The sequence below is a fragment of the Mauremys reevesii genome, linkage group 11, assembly GCF_016161935.1.
Source record: "Mauremys reevesii isolate NIE-2019 linkage group 11, ASM1616193v1, whole genome shotgun sequence".
In the NCBI taxonomy this organism is placed as follows: Eukaryota; Metazoa; Chordata; order Testudines; family Geoemydidae; genus Mauremys; species Mauremys reevesii.
Window position 1 is genome coordinate 51,749,038 of NC_052633.1, and position 15,912 is coordinate 51,764,949.

A 15,912-nucleotide genomic window follows, 5' to 3' on the forward strand; every position below is an offset into this window, starting at 1 on the left:
TTGGTTCCTGAGTTAGAGTTACTATGGTGCGGTGTGCAGTTACTGGTGAGAATATGCTTCAGGTTGGCAGGTTGTCTGTGGGCGAGGACTGGCCTGCCACCCAAGGCCTGTGAAAGTGAGGGATCATTGTCCAGGGTGGGTTGTAGATCCCTGATGATGCGTTGGAGGGGTTTTAGCTGGGGACTGTATGCGATAGCCAGTGGAGTTCTGTTGGTTTCTTTCTTGGGTTTGTCTTGCAGTAGGAGGCTTCTGGATACACGTCTGGCTCTGTTGATCTGTTTCCTTATTTCTTCGTGCAGGTATTGTAGTTTTGAGAATGCTTGGTGAAGATTTTGTAGGTGTTGGTCTCTGTCTGAGAGGTTGGAGCAGATGCGGTTGTACCTCAGTGCTTGGCTGTAGACAATGGATCGTGTGGTGTGCCCGGGATGGAAGCTGGAGGCATGAAGGTAAGCATAGCGGTCAGTAGGTTTTTGGTATAGGGTGGTGTTAACACAGTTTCTGACTTTGGTCAGTGCTGCCCCAGAGTGGTTCTTGAGTCCAGCAACCCAAAAGTCACCCCTCCCACAGTTTCTGTCCTTGGTCAGTGCAGCCCCCAGAGTTCAGAAGTTCATCTGCAGAGTTTACCTCCCAGCCTGGGTGGAAGTGGGGGGAGGGATGGGGGGCATCTTACGTGCTCTGCTGGTCAGATTGACGGCCAATTGCCACGCCTCTCCACAGGGTTCTGCTGCAATCTTCACCGCCCGCTGCACATCTCCCCCAGCCGTCCTGCTATCCGCTCCTCTCCATTATCCGCTCCTCTCCTCTCCACTCCACCAGCCGCGCCTCTCCGCTAGCCGTCCTGCTAGCCGCTCACCAACTTGTCTTCAGGCCCCCCCCACACACACTTAACACAGCTCTCAGTGATTTCAGCTCTTAGTAACTTCAGCTCTTTAGTGAGTTCAGCTCTCCGTGATTTCAGCTGTTAGTAGGGGGGCCTCAGTGCTGGTGCACTCAGAACAACTAGCCCAAAGTAGATCTAATGCTTAGACCTATGAATCAGTGATTTCAGCTCTGCAGCACCTAACAAGTCTCCTAACTGAATCAAAATTAGCTCTGTTATTACACAGTGGAGAGAGGAGGGTCAAAGTTGTATTTAGGGCTCTCAGAAGGGGGCCCACACTACCAGGTACACATGCCTGTCCCCAGCCTCTCTCAATTCAGTGGGCTTTGGAACCCATGTCCCTTGCCTAGCAAGTGATAGTTGAGGGCAAGTCCCTCCATCATAAAATGCCAAGTACAGTTCTACTGTCCTTGATTCACATAACCAGGATAACAACCCTGCACCAATAACAAAGAGACTGGGGATCCCACAGCTGACAAAGTGACCATTTGGGCAAGCAGTCCATCATGCTAGGCAGGGTGGGCATGCCCATCCAAATGAGATCAGCCCCTGAAGTCTTTTTCCACAGCTTACCACCAGATGTCAGGGTAGAGCTCATTCTGACTCTGCTTACACATTAATGATATACATATATGGATAGAGCAGAGGTCGGCAACCTTTCAGAAGTGCTGTGCCGAGTCTTCATTTATTCACTCTAATTTAAGGTTTCACGTGCCAGTAATACATTGTAATGTTTTTAGAAGGTCTCTTTCTATAAGTTTATAATATATAACTAAACTATTGTTGTATGTAAAGCAAATAAGGTTTTTAAAATGTTTAAGAAGCTTCATTTAAAATTAAATTAAAATGCAGAGCCCCCCGGACCCGTAGCCAGGACCTGGGCAGTGTGAGTGCCACTGAAAATCAGCTTGTGTGCCGCCTTCAGCACACGTGCCATAGGTTGCCTACCCCTGGGACAGAGAAATGACTTTCAGCAGATCATAATGGCAGAGAGAAAGGAGGGTCAGGGCAAAACTGGGAGGCAAGATCAAATCAGTGTCTTTGATGCCTATATACAAATGCGAGAAGTATGGGTAATAAGCAGAAAGAACTGGAAGTGCTAATAAATAAATACAACTATGACATTGTTGGCATCACCAAAACTTGGTGGGATAATACACATGATTGGAATGTTCGTATGGATGGGTCAACTTGCTCAGGAAGGATAGACAGGGGGAAAGGAGGAGTTGTTGCCTTATATATTAAAAATGTACACACTTGGACTGAGATGGAGATGGACATAGGAGACAGAAGTGTTGAGAGTCTCTGGGTTAGGCTAACAGGGGTAAAAAACAACGGTGATGTCATGCTAGGAGTCTACTACAGGCCACCTAACCAGGTGATAGAGGTGGATGAAGCTTTTTTTAAACAACTAACAAAACCAACCAAAGCCCAAGATTTGGTGGTGATGGGGGACTTCAACTATCCAGATATATGTTGGAAACTAACACAGCAGGCACAGACTATCCAATAAGTTCTTGGACTGCACTGAAGACAACTTTTTATTTCGGAAGGTTGAAAAAGCTACTGGGGGGAAGCTGTTCTAGATTTGATTTTAACAAATAGGGAGGAACTCCTTGAGAATTTGAAAGTAGAAGGCAGCTTGGGTGAAAGTGATCATGAAATCATAGAGTTCACAATTCTAAGGAAGAGTAGAAGGCAGTACAGCAAAATAGAGACAATGGATTTCAGGAAGGTGGATTTTAGTAAGCTCGGAGAGATGATAGGTAAGGTCCCATGAGAATCAAGACTGAGGGGAAAAACAACTGAGGCAAGTTGGCAGTTTTCCAAAAGGAACTATTAAGGGCCCAAAAGCAAGCTATTCTGCTGGGTAGGAAAGATAGAAAATGTGGCAAAAGACCACCTTGGCTTAACCACGAGATCTTGCATGATCTAAACAATAAAAAGAAGTCATATAAAAAATGGAAACTAGGACAAATTAGAAAGGATGAATATAGGCAAACAACACAGGAATGCAGGGGCAAGTTTAGAAAGGCAAAGGCACAAAATGAGCTCAAACTAGCTACAGGAATAAAGGGAAACAAGAAGACTTTTTATCAATACATTAGAAGCAAGAGGAAGACCAAGGACAGGGTAGGCCAACTGCTCAGTGAGGAGGGAGAAACAGTAACAGGAAACTTGGAAATGGCAGAGATGCTTAATGACTTCTTTGTTTCGGTCTTCACTGAGAAGTCTGAAGGAATGCCTAGCATAGTGAAAGCTAATGGGAAGGGGGTAGGTTTAGAAGATAGAATAAAAAAAGAACAAGTTAAAAATCACTTAGAAAAGTTAGATGCCTGCAAGTCACCAGGGCCTGATGAAATGCATCCTAGAATACTCAAGGAGCTAATAGAGGAGGTGTCTGAGCCTCTAGCTATTATCTTTGGAAAATCATGGGAGACAGGAGAGATTCCAGAAGACTGGAAAAGGGCAAATATAGTGCCCATCTATAAAAAGGGAAATAAAAACAACCCAGGAAACTACAGACCAGTTAGTTTAACTTCTGTGCCAGGGAAGATAATGGAGCAAGTAATTAAGGAAATCTGCAAACACTTGGAAGGTGGTAAGGTGATAGGGGATAGCCAGCATGGGTTTGTAAAGAACAAATCATGTTAAACCAATCTGATAGCTTTCTTTGATAGGATAACGAGTCTTGTGGATAAGGGAGAAGCAGCGGATGTGGTATACCTAGACTTTAGTAATGGCATTTGATATGATCTCGCAAGATATTCTTATCAATAAACTAGGCAAATACAACTTAGATGGGGCTACTATAAGGTGAGTGCATAACTGGCTGGATAACTGTACTCAGAGAGTAGTTATTAATGGTTCCCAATCCTGCTGGAAAGGTATAACAAGTGGGGTTCCACAGAGGTCTGTTTTGGGACCGGCTCTGTTCAATATCTTCATCAACGATTTAGATATTGGCATAGAAAATAAGCTTATCAAGTTTGCAGACGATACCAAACTGGGAGGGATTGCAACTGCTTTGGAGGATAGGGATAGGGCCATAATTCAAAATGATCTGGACAAATTAGAGAAATGGTCTGAGGTAAACAGGATGAAGTTTAATAAAAACAAATGGCAGTAGCCACTGAAGCAAGGTGGGGATAGAGGGTTGGGGTTTCCCCTGGATGGGGAGACCCAGATTGTGGGTTACTGCTGGGGGAAGAACCTGATGTGGCAGGGCACTTGTCCTTGTTGAACCTCATCAAATTTCTCTTGGCCCAATCCTCCAATTTGTCTAGGTCACTCTGGACCTATCCCTACCCTCCAGCGTATCTATGTCTTCCCCCAGCTTAGTGTCATCTGCGAACTTGCTGAGGGTGCAATTCATCCCATCATCCAGATCATTAAGAAAGATGTTGAACAAAACCAGCCCCAGGACCGACCCCTGGGGCACTCTGCTTGATACCGGCTGCCAACTAGACATCAAGCCGTTGATCACTACCTGTTGAACCTGACAATCTAGCCAGCTTTCTATTCACCTTATAGTCCCTCCATGCAATCCATACTTCTTTAACTTGCTGGCAAGAATACTGTGGGAGACCGTATCAAAAGCTTTGCTAAAGTCAAGATATATCACATCCACCTCTTTCCCCATATCCACACAGCCAGTTATCTCATCATAGAAGGCAATCAGGTTGGTCAGACAAGACTTGCCCTGGGTGAATCCATGTTGACTGTTCCTGATCACCTCCTTCTCCAAATACTTCAAAATGGATTCCTTGAGGACCTCCTCCATGATTTTGCCAGGGACTGAAGTGAGGCTGACCAGTGTGTAGTTCCCCAGGTTCTCTTTCTTCCCTTTTTTAAATATGGGCACTATATTTGCCTTTTCCCAATCGTCCAGGACCTCCCCCGAGCACCACGAATTTTCAAAGATAATGGCCATGGGCCAACTCCCTCAGCACCCTCGGCTGCATTAGATATGGACCCATGGACTTGTGCACGTCCAGCTTTTCTAAATAGTCCTTAACCTGTTCTTTCACAACTGAGGGCTGCTCACCTCCTCCCCATACTGTGTTGCCCAGTGCAGCAGTCTGGGAGCTGACCTTGTCTGTGAAGACCGAGGCAAAAAGAAGCAGTGAGCACTTCAGTTTTTTCCACATCATATGTCACTAGGCTGCCTCCCCCATTCAGTAAGGGTCCCACACTTTCCCTGACCTTCTTCTTGTTGCTAACATACCTGTAGAAACCCTTCTTGTTACCCTTCACATCCCTTGCTAGCTGGAACTCCACTTGTGCCTTGGCCTTCCTGATTACACCCCTGCATGCTCGAGCAATATTTTTATACTCCTCCCTAGTCATCTGTCCAAATTTCCACTTCTTGTAAGCTTCCTTTTTTAGTTTAAGCTCACTGAAGATTTCACTGTTAAACCAAGCTGGTCACCTGCCATGTTTGCTATTATTTTTGCACATTGGGATGGTTTGTTCCTGCACCCTCAATAAGGCTTCTTTAAAATACAGCCAGGTCTCCTGGACTCCTTTCCCCCTCATATTAGCCTCCCAGGGGATCCTGCCCATCAGTTCCCTAAGGGAGTCAAAGTCTGCTTTTCTGACATCCAGGGTCTGTATTTTGCTACTCTCCTTTCTTCCTTTTGTGAGGATCCTGAACTCAACCATCTCATCGTCACTACTGCCTAGGTGGCCACCCACTTCTACTTCCCCTACCAATTCTTCCCTGTTTGTCAGCAGCAGGTCAAGAGTAGCACAGCCTCTAGTTGGTTCCTCCAGCACTTGTACCAGGAAGTTGTCCCCAACATTCTCCAAAAATATGCATTGCTCTCCCAGCAAATGTCAGGGTGATTTAAGTCCCCCATTAGAACCAGGGCCTGTGATCTGGAAACTTCAGTTAGTTGTCCAAAGAAAGCCTCATCTACCTCAACCTTCTGATCTGGTGGTCTATAGCACACGCCCACCACAATACCACCCTTGTTGCTCTTGTCTGTAAACTTAACCCAAAGACTCTCAACAGGCTTTTCTCCAGTTTCAGACTGGACCTCTGAGCAATCATACTGCTCTCTTACATACAGTGCAACTCCTCCACCTTTCCTCCCGTACCAGTCCTTCCTGAACCCTTTATATCCATCCATGACAGTGCTCCAGTCATGTGAACTGCCCCACCAAGTTTCTGTTATTCCAATCACATCATAGTTCCTTGATTGTGCCAGGACTTCCAAAGCTTCCTGCTTGTTTCCCAGGCTTCTTGCGTTCGTATACATGCATGTAAGATAACTAGCTGATTGCCCTACTTTCTAAGTATGAATCAGGAGGCTTCCTGTCTTGTACTCTCCTCTTTGTGTTTTCTCTCGGTATCCCACTTCCCCACCTACCTATGGGATTAGGTCACCATCCCCCAGCAAACCTAGTTCAAAGCCCTCCTCACTAGGTTAGCAAGCCTACCTGCAAAGATGCTCTTCTCTCTCTTTGTTAGGTGGATCCCATCTCTTTTTAGCACTAATTCTTCCTGGAACAACATCCCATGGTTGATGAATCCAAAGCCCTCTCTCCGACATCACCTGTGTAACCACGTATTCACCTCCACAATTCGACCTGGGCCTTTTCCTTCAACAGGGAGGACAGATGGGAACACGACTTCTGCCTCAAACTCCTTTATCCTTCTTCCCAGAGTCATGTAGTCTGAAGTGATCTGCTCAAGGTCATTCTTGGCAGTATCATTGGTGCCCATGTGGAGAAGCAGGAAGGGTTAGCAGTCCGAGGTCTTGGTCAGTCTCAACAGACACTCCATCGCATCCTGGATTCTAGCTCCAGGCAAGCAACACACTCCTCGACTCTCCCAGTCTGGGTGGCAGATAGATGACTCCGTCCCCCAGTTCTGCACAGTAATCTCTGATTCTTCAGCAGGTTGTGCTTCAAGCACCAAACGCTGACTGCTATCCAGACGGTCTTCATGTTCAGTGCTGAGCTGCAGGGTTGCTACTTGGCGCTCTAGCCCTTCGCCCTTCCCTTCCACTATGCGGACTGGTATGCACTTTGTACAGACCATGTTGCCTTGGCCCTCTAGGGGGGAGGTAAAATGCCACACTCTGTGTGGCTGCAATCAGCTGCATGCTTGCTAGCCACGTGTTCCTTCCCTGCAGCTCCTCTGCCGTCGTATGGCCTGCTCACAGCGGCCTGTGGGTCACGGCTGGTGTGTGCCCTCCCCACAGGTGAACTCCCAGGTAAACTCCCTCTGTTTGCCTGTCCCCTGTTCGCTGCTCACCCAGTTCGCAACAGGCAGCCCTTTTATAAGGCTGTTGGCTCAAAGCCTTCCCTCCAATCAACCACTCAAGGCCCACCTGGAACTCATCAGTCCCAATTAACAAAAAAGCACACACCCAAACAGATGGTCGACAAAGACAGACACTCAAATGTTCACCCTGCCAACTCACAACATAAGTCCCTTAATAGAGCACACATCTTGGCTGCCTCTCGCTAGAGCCCTGACCACTTCTGGCTCGCCCTCCCCCGTGGTTGCTGGAGTCCCCCCGGGCTACTTGGCATCTGGGGGAAATACCCGCGTATGCAGGTCAAGCAAGCCGACCCCACCCCTCGAGCCTCTCCCTGATGGTCTAGTGGTCAGGATTTGGCGTTCTCACCGCCACGGCCTGGGTTCGATTCCCAGTCAGGGAAGCAGCGGAGCGGGCGGGCTGGCTGGCTCTCGTCTGCGCTGGCTGCTTTTCTCTCAGCCGCCGCGTTTCAAACCCCTTTGCTAAGAGCTGTCTTTCGAGAAGCTCTTGTATCTCTTCTGCCGCAGCCGCCCTTTCACGCTCCAACTTCCAGGGCCTTTTCCCTCTCCTGCCACCTCAGGCGTTCCTTCCTGCAGCTTCGCTTGTGGGTGGGGCCGTTTTTCTGCTTCCTCTTCTCGAGTGGTGAGGAGGAGGCGCTCAGCGCCGTGGCGCGACTTCTGTCGCCACTCGAGGAAGGCTTTTTCTTGCCCGCCCTGCTGAGGATGGCCTGGGGCTCTATGTCCAGGAGCAATTGCGGAGCGTCCAGCTGCAGGGGTAGTTTGGGGAACTGCGTCTGCCTACAGCAGGCTGACGTCACCACCTGCACCACCGTCTCTCCTGCAGAGGAACTCCAGTGTGCTGTGCTCTCAACCGCACGGGGGCAGCAGGCAGGCAAGCCAGCCTTCTGGGCGCCGTGGGTAGCGCGTCAGTCTCATAATCTGAAGGTCCTGAGTTCGATCCTCAGAGAAGGCAGCCTTTTTGCCTCTCGCTAGAGCCCTGACCACTTCTGGCTCGCCCTCCCCCGTGGTTGCTGGAGTCCCCGGGCTACTTGGCATCTGGGAAATACCTGCGTATGCAGGTCAAGCAAGCCGACCCCACCCCTCGAGCCTCTCCCTGATGGTCTAGTGGTCAGGATTTGGCGTTCTCACCGCCACGGCCTGGGTTCGATTCCCAGTCAGGGAAGCAGCGGAGCGGGCGGGCTGGCTGGCTCTCGTCTGCGCTGGCTGCTTTTCTCTCAGCCGCGCGTTTCAAACCCCTTTGCTAAGAGCTGTCTTTCGAGAAGCTCTTGTATCTCTTCTGCCGCAGCCGCCCTTTCACGCTCCAACTTCCAGGGCCTTTTCCCTCTCCTGCCACCTCAGGCGTTCCTTCCTGCAGCTTCGCTTGTGGGTGGGGCCGTTTTTCTGCTTCCTCTTCTCGAGTGGTGAGGAGGGGAGGCGCTCAGCGCCGTGGCGCGACTTCTGTCGCCACTCGAGGAAGGCTTTTTCTTGCCCGCCCTGCTGAGGATGGCCTGGGGCTCTATGTCCAGGAGCAATGCGGGGCGTCCAGCTGCAGGGGTAGTTTGGGGAACTGCGTCTGCCTACAGCAGGCTGACGTCACCACCTGCACCACCGTCTCTCCTGCAGAGGAACTCCAGTGTGCTGTGCTCTCAACCGGCACGGGGCAGCAGGCAGGCAAGCCAGCCTTCTGGGCGCCGTGGGTAGCGCGTCAGTCTCATAATCTGAAGGTCCTGAGTTCGATCCTCAGAGAAGGCAGCCTTTTTGCCTCTCGCTAGAGCCCTGACCACTTCTGGCTCGCCCTCCCCCGTGGTTGCTGGAGTCCCCCCGGGCTACTTGGCATCTGGGGGAAATACCCGCGTATGCAGGTCAAGCAAGCCGACCCCACCCCTCGAGCCTCTCCCTGATGGTCTAGTGGTCAGGATTTGGCGTTCTCACCGCCACGGCCTGGGTTCGATTCCCAGTCAGGAAGCAGCGGAGGCGGGCGGGCTGGCTGGCTCTCGTCTGCGCTGGCTGCTTTTCTCTCAGCCGCCGCGTTTCAAACCCCTTTGCTAAGAGCTGTCTTTCGAGAAGCTCTTGTATCTCTTCTGCCGCAGCCGCCCTTTCACGCTCCAACTTCCAGGGCCTTTTCCCTCTCCTGCCACCTCAGGCGTTCCTTCCTGCAGCTTCGCTTGTGGGTGGGGCTGTTTTTCTGCTTCCTCTTCTCGAGTGGTGAGGAGGGGAGGCGCTCAGCGCCGTGGCGCGACTTCTGTCGCCACTCGAGGAAGGCTTTTTCTTGCCCGCCCTGCTGAGGGATGGCTCTATGTCCAGGAGCAATTGCGGGAGCGTCCAGCTGCAGGGGTAGTTTGGGGAACTGCGTCTGCCTACAGCAGGCTGACGTCACCACCTGCACCACCGTCTCTCCTGCAGAGGAACTCCAGTGTGCTGTGCTCTCAACCGGCACGGGGCAGCAGGCAGGCAAGCCAGCCTTCTGGGCGCCGTGGGTAGCGCGTCAGTCTCATAATCTGAAGGTCCTGAGTTCGATCCTCAGAGAAGGCAGCCTTTTTGCCTCTCGCTAGAGCCCTGACCACTTCTGGCTCGCCCTCCCCCGTGGTTGCTGGAGTCCCCCCGGGCTACTTGGCATCTGGGGGAAATACCCGCGTATGCAGGTCAAGCAAGCCGACCCCACCCCTCGAGCCTCTCCCTGATGGTCTAGTGGTCAGGATTTGGCGTTCTCACCGCCACGGCCTGGGTTCGATTCCCAGTCAGGGAAGCAGCGGAGCGGGCGGGCTGGCTGGCTCTCGTCTGCGCTGGCTGCTTTTCTCTCAGCCGCCGCGTTTCAAACCCCTTTGCTAAGAGCTGTCTTTCGAGAAGCTCTTGTATCTCTTCTGCCGCAGCCGCCCTTTCACGCTCCAACTTCCAGGGCCTTTTCCCTCTCCTGCCACCTCAGGCGTTCCTTCCTGCAGCTTCGCTTGTGGGTGGGGCTGTTTTTCTGCTTCCTCTTCTCGAGTGGTGAGGAGGGGAGGCGCTCAGCGCCGTGGCGCGACTTCTGTCGCCACTCGAGGAAGGCTTTTTCTTGCCCGCCCTGCTGAGGGATGGCCTGGGGCTCTATGTCCAGGAGCAATTGCGGGGCGTCCAGCTGCAGGGGTAGTTTGGGGAACTGCGTCTGCCTACAGCAGGCTGACGTCACCACCTGCACCACCGTCTCTCCTGCAGAGGAACTCCAGTGTGCTGTGCTCTCAACCGGCACGGGGCAGCAGGCAGGCCAGCCAGCCTTCTGGGCGCCGTGGGTAGCGCGTCAGTCTCATAATCTGAAGGTCCTGAGTTCGATCCTCAGAGAAGGCAGCCTTTTTGCCTCTCGCTAGAGCCCTGACCACTTCTGGCTCGCCCTCCCCCGTGGTTGCTGGAGTCCCCCCGGGCTACTTGGCATCTGGGAAATACCCGCGTATGCAGGTCAAGCAAGCCGACCCCACCCCTCGAGCCTCTCCTGATGGTCTAGTGGTCAGGATTTGGCGTTCTCACCGCCACGGCCTGGGTTCGATTCCCAGTCAGGAAGCAGCGGAGGCGGGCGGGCTGGCTGGCTCTCGTCTGCGCTGGCTGCTTTTCTCTCAGCCGCGCGTTTCAAACCCCTTTGCTAAGAGCTGTCTTTCGAGAAGCTCTTGTATCTCTTCTGCCGCAGCCGCCCTTTCACGCTCCAACTTCCAGGGCCTTTTCCCTCTCCTGCCACCTCAGGCGTTCCTTCCTGCAGCTTCGCTTGTGGGTGGGGCCGTGTTTCTGCTTCCTCTTCTCGAGTGGGGAGGAGGGCGCTCAGCGCCGTGGCGCGACTTCTGTCGCCACTCGAGGAAGGCTTTTTCTTGCCCGCCCTGCTGAGGATGGCCTGGGGCTCTATGTCCAGGAGCAGTGCGGGAGCGTCCAGCTGCAGGGGTAGTTTGGGAACTGCGTCTGCCTACAGCAGGCTGACGTCACCACCTGCACCACCGTCTCTCCTGCAGAGGAACTCCAGTGTGCTGTGCTCTCAACCGGCACGGGGCAGCAGGCAGGCAAGCCAGCCTTCTGGGCGCCGTGGGTAGCGCGTCAGTCTCATAATCTGAAGGTCCTGAGTTCGATCCTCAGAGAAGGCAGCCTTTTTGCCTCTCGCTAGAGCCCTGACCACTTCTGGCTCGCCCTCCCCCGTGGTTGCTGGAGTCCCCGGGCTACTTGGCATCTGGGAAATACCCGCGTATGCAGGTCAAGCAAGCCGACCCCACCCCTCGAGCCTCTCCTGATGGTCTAGTGGTCAGGATTTGGCGTTCTCACCGCCACGGCCTGGGTTCGATTCCCAGTCAGGAAGCAGCGGAGGCGGGCGGGCTGGCTCCTCTGCGCTGGCTGCTTTTCTCTCAGCCGCCGCGTTTCAAACCCCTTTGCTAAGAGCTGTCTTTCGAGAAGCTCTTGTATCTCTTCTGCCGCAGCCGCCCTTTCACGCTCCAACTTCCAGGGCCTTTTCCCTCTCCTGCCACCTCAGGCGTTCCTTCCTGCAGCTTCGCTTGTGGGTGGGGCCGTTTTTCTGCTTCCTCTTCTCGAGTGGTGAGGAGGGGAGGCGCTCAGCGCCGTGGCGCGACTTCTGTCGCCACTCGAGGAAGGCTTTTTCTTGCCCGCCCTGCTGAGGGATGGCTCTATGTCCAGGAGCAATTGCGGGGCGTCCAGCTGCAGGGGTAGTTTGGGAACTGCGTCTGCCTACAGCAGGCTGGCGTCACCACCTGCACCACCGTCTCTCCTGCAGAGGAACTCCAGTGTGCTGTGCTCTCAACCGGACGCGGGGCAGCAGGCAGGCAAGCCAGCCTTCTGGGCGCCGTGGGTAGCGCGTCAGTCTCATAATCTGAAGGTCCTGAGTTCGATCCTCAGAGAAGGCAGCCTTTTTGCCTCTCGCTAGAGCCCTGACCACTTCTGGCTCGCCCTCCCCCGTGGTTGCTGGAGTCCCCGGGCTACTTGGCATCTGGGAAATACCCGCGTATGCAGGTCAAGCAAGCCGACCCCACCCCTCGAGCCTCTCCTGATGGTCTAGTGGTCAGGATTTGGCGTTCTCACCGCCACGGCCTGGGTTCGATTCCCAGTCAGGAAGCAGCGGAGCGGGCGGGCTGGCTGGCTCTCGTCTGCGCTGGCTGCTTTTCTCTCAGCCGCGCGTTTCAAACCCCTTTGCTAAGAGCTGTCTTTCGAGAAGCTCTTGTATCTCTTCTGCCAGCCGCCCTTTCACGCTCCAACTTCCAGGGCCTTTTCCTCTCCTGCCACCTCAGGCGTTCCTTCCTGCAGCTTCGCTTGTGGGTGGGGCCGTTTTCTGCTTCCTCTTCTCGAGTGGTGAGGAGGAGGCGCTCAGCGCCGTGGCGCGACTTCTGTCGCCACTCGAGGAAGGCTTTTTCTTGCCCGCCCTGCTGAGGATGGCCTGGGGCTCTATGTCCAGGAGCAATTGCGGGGCGTCCAGCTGCAGGGGTAGTTTGGGAACTGCGTCTGCCTACAGCAGGCTGGCGTCACCACCTGCACCACCGTCTCTCCTGCAGAGGAACTCCAGTGTGCTGTGCTCTCAACCGGCACGGGGCAGCAGGCAGGCAAGCCAGCCTTCTGGGCGCCGTGTGTTGAGCTCCAGTCTCATAATCTGAAGGTCCTGAGTTCGATCCTCAGAGAAGGCAGCCTTTTGCCTCTCGCTAGAGCCCTGACCACTTCTGGCTCGCCCTCCCCGTGGTTGCTGGAGTCCCCGGGCTACTTGGCATCTGGGGAAATACCAGCGTATGCAGGTCAAGCAAGCCGACCCCACCCCTCGAGCCTCTCCTGATGGTCTAGTGGTCAGGATTTGGCGTTCTCACCGCCACGGCCTGGGTTCGATTCCCAGTCAGGGAAGCAGCGGAGGCGGGCGGGCTGGCTGGCTCTCGTCTGCGCTGGCTGCTTTTCTCTCAGCCGCGCGTTTCAAACCCCTTTGCTAAGAGCTGTCTTTCGAGAAGCTCTTGTATCTCTTCTGCCGCAGCCGCCCTTTCACGCTCCAACTTCCAGGGCCTTTTCCTCTCCTGCCACCTCAGGCGTTCCTTCCTGCAGCTTCGCTTGTGGGTGGGGCCGTTTTCTGCTTCCTCTTCTCGAGTGGTGAGGAGGGCGCTCAGCGCCGTGGCGCGACTTCTGTCGCCACTCGAGGAAGGCTTTTTCTTGCCCGCCCTGCTGAGGATGGCCTGGGGCTCTATGTCCAGGAGCAATTGCGGGGCGTCCAGCTGCAGGGGTAGTGTGGGGAACTGCGTCTGCCTACAGCAGGCTGACGTCACCACCTGCACCACCGTCTCTCCTGCAGAGGAACTCCAGTGTGCTGTGCTCTCAACCGGCACGGGGCAGCAGGCAGGCAAGCCAGCCTTCTGGGCGCCGTGGGTAGCGCGTCAGTCTCATAATCTGAAGGTCCTGAGTTCGATCCTCAGAGAAGGCAGCCTTTTTGCCTCTCGCTAGAGCCCTGACCACTTCTGGCTCGCCCTCCCCCGTGGTTGCTGGAGTCCCCACGGGCTACTTGGCATCTGGGGAAATACCAGCGTATGCAGGTCAAGCAAGCCGACCCCACCCCTCGAGCCTCTCCTGATGGTCTAGTGGTCAGGATTTGGCGTTCTCACCGCCACGGCCTGGGTTCGATTCCCAGTCAGGGAAGCAGCGGAGGCGGGCGGGCTGGCTGGCTCTCGTCTGCGCTGGCTGCTTTTCTCTCAGCCGCCGCGTTTCAAACCCCTTTGCTAAGAGCTGTCTTTCGAGAAGCTCTTGTATCTCTTCTGCCGCAGCCGCCCTTTCACGCTCCAACTTCCAGGGCCTTTTCCCTCTCCTGCCACCTCAGGCGTTCCTTCCTGCAGCTTCGCTTGTGGGTGGGGCCGTTTTTCTGCTTCCTCTTCTCGAGTGGTGAGGAGGGCGCTCAGCGCCGTGGCGCGACTTCTGTCGCCACTCGAGGAAGGCTTTTTCTTGCCCGCCCTGCTGAGGATGGCTCTATGTCCAGGAGCAATTGCGGGGCGTCCAGCTGCAGGGTAGTTTGGGGAACTGCGTCTGCCTACAGCAGGCTGGCGTCACCACCTGCACCACCGTCTCTCCTGCAGAGGAACTCCAGTGTGCTGTGCTCTCAACCGGCACGGGGCAGCAGGCAGGCAAGCCAGCCTTCTGGGCGCCGTGGGTAGCGCGTCAGTCTCATAATCTGAAGGTCCTGAGTTCGATCCTCAGAGAAGGCAGCCTTTTTGCCTCTCGCTAGAGCCCTGACCACTTCGGGCTCGCCCTCCCCCGTGGTTGCTGGAGTCCCCGGGCTACTTGGCATCTGGGAAATACCCGCGTATGCAGGTCAAGCAAGCCGACCCCACCCCTCGAGCCTCTCCTGATGGTCTAGTGGTCAGGATTTGGCGTTCTCACCGCCACGGCCTGGGTTCGATTCCCAGTCAGGAAGCAGCGGAGGCGGCGGGCTGGCTGGCTCTCGTCTGCGCTGGCTGCTTTTCTCTCAGCCGCCGCGTTTCAAACCCCTTTGCTAAGAGCTGTCTTTCGAGAAGCTCTTGTATCTCTTCTGCCGCAGCCGCCCTTTCACGCTCCAACTTCCAGGGCCTTTTCCCTCTCCTGCCACCTCAGGCGTTCCTTCCTGCAGCTTCGCTTGTGGGTGGGGCCGTTTTTCTGCTTCCTCTTCTCGAGTGGTGAGGAGGGGAGGCGCTCAGCGCCGTGGCGCGACTTCTGTCGCCACTCGAGGAAGGCTTTCTTGCCCGCCCTGCTGAGGATGGCTCTATGTCCAGGAGCAGTGCGGGGCGTCCAGCTGCAGGGGTAGTTTGGGGAACTGCGTCTGCCTACAGCAGGCTGGCGTCACCACCTGCACCACCGTCTCTCCTGCAGAGGAACTCCAGTGTGCTGTGCTCTCAACGGCGCGGGGCAGCAGGCAGGCAAGCCAGCCTTCTGGGCGCCGTGGGTAGCGCGTCAGTCTCATAATCTGAAGGTCCTGAGTTCGATCCTCAGAGAAGGCAGCCTTTTTGCCTCTCGCTAGAGCCCTGACCACTTCTGGCTCGCCCTCCCCCGTGGTTGCTGGAGTCCCCCCGGGCTACTTGGCATCTGGGGGAAATACCCGCGTATGCAGGTCAAGCAAGCCGACCCCACCCCTCGAGCCTCTCCCTGATGGTCTAGTGGTCAGGATTTGGCGTTCTCACCGCCACGGCCTGGGTTCGATTCCCAGTCAGGAAGCAGCGGAGGCGGGCGGGCTGGCTGGCTCGTCTGCGCTGGCTGCTTTTCTCTCAGCCGCGCGTTTCAAACCCCTTTGCTAAGAGCTGTCTTTCGAAGCTCTTGTATCTCTTCTGCCGCAGCCGCCCTTTCACGCTCCAACTTCCAGGGCCTTTTCCTCTCCTGCCACCTCAGGCGTTCCTTCCTGCAGCTTCGCTTGTGGGTGGGGCCGTTTTCTGCTTCCTCTTCTCGAGTGGTGAGGAGGAGGCGCTCAGCGCCGTGGCGCGACTTCTGTCGCCACTCGAGGAAGGCTTTTTCTTGCCCGCCCTGCTGAGGATGGCTCTATGTCCAGGAGCAGTGCGGGGCGTCCAGCTGCAGGGGTAGTTTGGGGAACTGCGTCTGCCTACAGCAGGCTGGCGTCACCACCTGCACCACCGTCTCTCCTGCAGAGGAACTCCAGTGTGCTGTGCTCTCAACCGACGCGGGGCAGCAGGCAGGCAGGCAAGCCAGCCTTCTGGGCGCCGTGGGTAGCGCGTCAGTCTCATAATCTGAAGGTCCTGAGTTCGATCCTCAGAGAAGGCAGCCTTTTGCCTCTCGCTAGAGCCCTGACCACTTCTGGCTCGCC

General features: G+C 54.8%; 21 non-coding genes across 21 annotated transcripts; all 21 read left to right on the forward strand.

The window, feature by feature from the left end:
- The first annotated feature begins 7,483 nt into the window (after nt 1-7,483).
- TRNAE-CUC lies at nt 7,484-7,555 on the forward strand. Its single transcript has one exon. It is a non-coding gene; the product is annotated as a tRNA-Glu (tRNA).
- A 496-nt stretch (nt 7,556-8,051) lies between these two features.
- On the forward strand, nt 8,052-8,124 carry TRNAM-CAU. The gene has a single exon. It is a non-coding gene; the product is annotated as a tRNA-Met (tRNA).
- Nucleotides 8,125-8,262: 138 nt separating this feature from the next.
- Nucleotides 8,263-8,334, forward strand: TRNAE-CUC. Its single transcript has one exon. It is a non-coding gene; the product is annotated as a tRNA-Glu (tRNA).
- A 496-nt stretch (nt 8,335-8,830) lies between these two features.
- On the forward strand, nt 8,831-8,903 carry TRNAM-CAU. The gene has a single exon. It is a non-coding gene; the product is annotated as a tRNA-Met (tRNA).
- A 142-nt stretch (nt 8,904-9,045) lies between these two features.
- On the forward strand, nt 9,046-9,117 carry TRNAE-CUC. The gene has a single exon. It is a non-coding gene; the product is annotated as a tRNA-Glu (tRNA).
- A 493-nt stretch (nt 9,118-9,610) lies between these two features.
- On the forward strand, nt 9,611-9,683 carry TRNAM-CAU. The gene has a single exon. It is a non-coding gene; the product is annotated as a tRNA-Met (tRNA).
- Nucleotides 9,684-9,825: 142 nt separating this feature from the next.
- TRNAE-CUC lies at nt 9,826-9,897 on the forward strand. Its single transcript has one exon. It is a non-coding gene; the product is annotated as a tRNA-Glu (tRNA).
- Nucleotides 9,898-10,396: 499 nt separating this feature from the next.
- Nucleotides 10,397-10,469, forward strand: TRNAM-CAU. The gene has a single exon. It is a non-coding gene; the product is annotated as a tRNA-Met (tRNA).
- Nucleotides 10,470-10,608: 139 nt separating this feature from the next.
- On the forward strand, nt 10,609-10,680 carry TRNAE-CUC. The gene has a single exon. It is a non-coding gene; the product is annotated as a tRNA-Glu (tRNA).
- A 492-nt stretch (nt 10,681-11,172) lies between these two features.
- TRNAM-CAU lies at nt 11,173-11,245 on the forward strand. Its single transcript has one exon. It is a non-coding gene; the product is annotated as a tRNA-Met (tRNA).
- A 137-nt stretch (nt 11,246-11,382) lies between these two features.
- Nucleotides 11,383-11,454, forward strand: TRNAE-CUC. The gene has a single exon. It is a non-coding gene; the product is annotated as a tRNA-Glu (tRNA).
- Nucleotides 11,455-11,940: 486 nt separating this feature from the next.
- TRNAM-CAU lies at nt 11,941-12,013 on the forward strand. Its single transcript has one exon. It is a non-coding gene; the product is annotated as a tRNA-Met (tRNA).
- Nucleotides 12,014-12,150: 137 nt separating this feature from the next.
- TRNAE-CUC lies at nt 12,151-12,222 on the forward strand. Its single transcript has one exon. It is a non-coding gene; the product is annotated as a tRNA-Glu (tRNA).
- Nucleotides 12,223-12,919: 697 nt separating this feature from the next.
- On the forward strand, nt 12,920-12,992 carry TRNAE-CUC. The gene has a single exon. It is a non-coding gene; the product is annotated as a tRNA-Glu (tRNA).
- Nucleotides 12,993-13,484: 492 nt separating this feature from the next.
- TRNAM-CAU lies at nt 13,485-13,557 on the forward strand. The gene has a single exon. It is a non-coding gene; the product is annotated as a tRNA-Met (tRNA).
- Nucleotides 13,558-13,696: 139 nt separating this feature from the next.
- On the forward strand, nt 13,697-13,769 carry TRNAE-CUC. Its single transcript has one exon. It is a non-coding gene; the product is annotated as a tRNA-Glu (tRNA).
- A 487-nt stretch (nt 13,770-14,256) lies between these two features.
- TRNAM-CAU lies at nt 14,257-14,329 on the forward strand. Its single transcript has one exon. It is a non-coding gene; the product is annotated as a tRNA-Met (tRNA).
- A 137-nt stretch (nt 14,330-14,466) lies between these two features.
- On the forward strand, nt 14,467-14,538 carry TRNAE-CUC. Its single transcript has one exon. It is a non-coding gene; the product is annotated as a tRNA-Glu (tRNA).
- Nucleotides 14,539-15,024: 486 nt separating this feature from the next.
- Nucleotides 15,025-15,097, forward strand: TRNAM-CAU. The gene has a single exon. It is a non-coding gene; the product is annotated as a tRNA-Met (tRNA).
- Nucleotides 15,098-15,239: 142 nt separating this feature from the next.
- Nucleotides 15,240-15,311, forward strand: TRNAE-CUC. The gene has a single exon. It is a non-coding gene; the product is annotated as a tRNA-Glu (tRNA).
- Nucleotides 15,312-15,796: 485 nt separating this feature from the next.
- TRNAM-CAU lies at nt 15,797-15,869 on the forward strand. The gene has a single exon. It is a non-coding gene; the product is annotated as a tRNA-Met (tRNA).
- The last annotated feature ends 43 nt before the right edge of the window (nt 15,870-15,912 follow it).